The sequence below is a fragment of the Eupeodes corollae genome, chromosome 1 (genome assembly GCF_945859685.1).
Source record: "Eupeodes corollae chromosome 1, idEupCoro1.1, whole genome shotgun sequence".
In the NCBI taxonomy this organism is placed as follows: Eukaryota; Metazoa; Arthropoda; class Insecta; order Diptera; family Syrphidae; genus Eupeodes; species Eupeodes corollae.
In genome coordinates this window covers 282,646,485-282,649,924 of record NC_079147.1, presented here as the reverse complement: position 1 = coordinate 282,649,924, position 3,440 = coordinate 282,646,485, and the positions used below count along the sequence as shown (strand labels likewise).

General features: G+C 31.0%; 1 long non-coding RNA gene across 1 annotated transcript; it reads left to right on the top strand.

Moving 5' to 3' along the window:
- Positions 1–202: 202 nt before the first annotated feature.
- On the top strand, positions 203–765 carry LOC129943261 (uncharacterized). The gene is made up of 2 exons (XR_008781194.1): positions 203–479; positions 543–765. It is a non-coding gene; the product is annotated as an uncharacterized LOC129943261 (long non-coding RNA).
- The last annotated feature ends 2,675 nt before the right edge of the window (positions 766–3,440 follow it).

Here is a 3,440-nt window from a genome sequence, read left to right as displayed (position 1 = left end):
AGACAACTCTCAAAACATCTTTTATTTCGATTCTAGGGACTTTGAAAAGTCAAGAAATGTCAACATTTACAATTTCACAAATCGGACCGATTTTAATGACTTCCTACATTAACGCCGAGAAAAGGAACACCCCTTAGATTTATTCTATGGAATAGTAATTCTTGGAAAGTTTAACAATTTTTAAAATAATGAGACGTTTTGACAAAATTCAATTTGGACACGCACATAAACTTGTTACACTACACTAATTTTTGACTTTGAAATTACTGTTCCAGCTTTTATTTCTATTAATAATTTATTCAAATACGCTAAACTTGTCAAAAATGTTTTCAAAAAAAGTATGAACAACTGTTCCAACTACAAACACAATAAATTCGGAGGGAAATATTAAAAAAACTGGCAACAAACTATCATAATGTTGAGCGTTGTCAATGTGCCCATCGAGACCGTATTCGAAGTGTTCAAGAAAATCTCCAGTAGTAAGTTCTGTTTTGGTCTTATAATTTGTCTAAGTTTAAAAATAAAATATAATTCCTTTTTAGTTCCAAAAAGATGATATATTTACAGACAGTTCTGATTATTTTAGCAATATTAGGTTTGCTCACGATGGGTATAATTATGGGGACTTATGCTTGGATTTGGTCTATCAAATTCTCGTGGAACACACCCCTGTGTAAATTTATTACCATTTTTGTTTGAAGATGATTGTCAAGTGGGTTTTTGAAAGTCTCGTCTATGAAAAATAAAAATACATATATTTTTTAATTTGTTTTCAAAGTTGAAATTATTTTTTGTTAATTAGGTCAAAACCAAAGAAGCATAATAATACTGTGCTCTTAAGAGATTATCAAAGCCTTTCAAATTTATGCCAGATGACTCTCATGCATATTAAACCAAAAATTATAAATGCTTTCATTTCAATCTTAAAATCAACTGTCATAATGGGTTGAGGTTGATCTTGGTTTGCTGCTTGCAAACTAGAATATCAACTTGAACTGGGTGAAATTAAGTTCAATGAACGCCAAGCCATAATAATAATTTGAACCTATGTGTGCTTCTGGTCTAAAAACTGGCTCACTATACATCTTTCATATTTATTGGGTACAAGATACAAGTCCGATGGAAGATTGTTTATTTTTATCTTATTTCACGGGTCGGCCTGTCTCTTGCATCTTGTTTCTTCTTCGAGTAAACTATACTTGCTAATTTTTTGTGTACACGCATAAATGTATCTAAGGTATCTTAGATAGTTTTTTTTATCTAGAACTAATATTTTCACACTTCTACGAGCAGAATGGATGATGGTCGGTATCGAAGATTGCAGACACACCTTGTTTTTTGGCGCACGTCCGTGCGTCGTTGGTAGTTGAAGTTTACGTTAATTTATTAAACTGAGGGGGATTTGGGTTTGGGGCAACAAATTGAATATATTTGAATAATTAGGGGAATCACAAGCTTGTACCAATCAACAAGTTGAGTCATTTTAGTATGTGTTTACATTTATCTTCTTAAGTTTCCGAAGATTTTACATAAGACAAAAATAAATAGACATTGTTTACGGAAATCTTTAGAAACAATTTAGTCAAAAACATATGACTCATTTAAATAAAGAGTAACAAAAAACTTGAGGTCTATATTTTCATCTTTTTGAAATTATAAAGCTAATTCAAATGGCGCCTCGCTTGTTATACATCTGAAACACTCACAGATTCTTTTTCTGACGCACATGCAAATCACAGTTTATGTTTTGTTAATTTAAAGCAGATTTAATAAACTTTAATTGTATGTATGAAGAAAATTTTGGGGGCGTTTTTTTAACACTGTAGTCAGTGGTTAGAAAGGGATCTGGTCAACATTTTAGTCTAATAATACCGTCAATACATTTCATGGCGTTATTGAGGGTGTTAATCATCAAATATTGGTATTTGTTACACGAAATTTGTAATTTTAAAATTCAATTATTTTTCAAAATCAATGCCCTTTTTATTGGAAATAATAAGTTTCTTGTTATGACGTCTGACGTCAAGTTAGCCCTTCACTTTTCAAAATAAAACAATACAATGAACCGTGCATAAAAATCAAAACTTAATTGAATTTAGTTCTTTAATATTAAATATTAATTAACTACAAATTAGTTATTAAAATTCGATGTGTGTTGGACTTTTCAATTTAATTTAAAAAATATTTACTATTAAACCAGTAACTTCCCATTTGTCGAATTGGAAATTTTGAAATTTTTCGACGTTTCAAGTTAAATAGAATCTAAATCAAAGATTCTTAGAGAGATCTGCATTTGTACCTACGTAAATTTTAAAGCCGGTTGTTGTCTTTGAAAAAACACAAATAATTTAGGAAACTATTGTCATCTCTTTTTAACTTCCCATAGGAAGTTATTGTAATTGGTCCGATTTGTCAAATTGAAAATTTTGACATTTCTCGACGTTTCAAGGTCCCTAGAGTCTAAATAAAAGATTTTCAGAAAGATGTCTGTGCGTGCGTGTGTAAGTACATACGTTCGTACGTCCGTTCGTTCGCGACGTTGTTTTCGTCGTCCATAGCTCAAGAACCAGAAGAGATATCGGTTTCAAATATATTTTGTTATACAGAAAATAAGGCAGAAAGGGCTCTCAACAAAATTGAGTGGGTGGTTTTTTTACCATAGCAATTTGAAAAAAAGGTGAAAATTTTGGTAAACCCTAAATACCGCTAGAGTGTTAATTAAATTTTATGCCAATATATTGTATATTATCGTAACGTGATATCAAAGAAGTATATTTTTTGAAAAAAATCCATTTAACAGTCTTTTTTTATAAATCAAAAAAACTGAAAAAATTAATTTGTCACTTCCAAAATTTTACGACTAAAATATGATTTCATCTCCAAAACAATTTTATGCACCGAACAATAATGTTTTTGGCATCTGATGAAAAAGGAAGAATGTGAAGATAAATTTTTGGAAGCCGAAGATTTTTTAAACGAAGACAAAAATGAATTAAATTTTGAAAATATCGAAGAAAATAAAATAAAGAAAATAAATAAGAAAAAAATGTCAGCAGAATAGTTGAAAGATGTGGTTAGTAGCCGAACAAGAGCAAGACACAATTCAAATTTAGCTGTAGAAAGAGTTTTCAATGCGTGTCAGCCAATTATCAAGAATTACAAACTTTACCTAAACTATGCAGGGGAATTGTATATGGCTATGAAAGATGAATACAGTTGCTTGATGAAGCATAATACCTGGACTCTTTCTGATTTTCCCCCAGATAGAAACGCAATCGGATGTCGATGGGTTTTTAAAACCAAATATTTGCCAGATGGGAGTGTAGATCGTTGAAAAGCAAGACTTGTGGCACAGGGCTACAATCAAAGATACGGAATTGACTATATGAATACATATTCGCCAGTAATTCGTCAAAGTTCTCTGCGGATGATGTACGCCT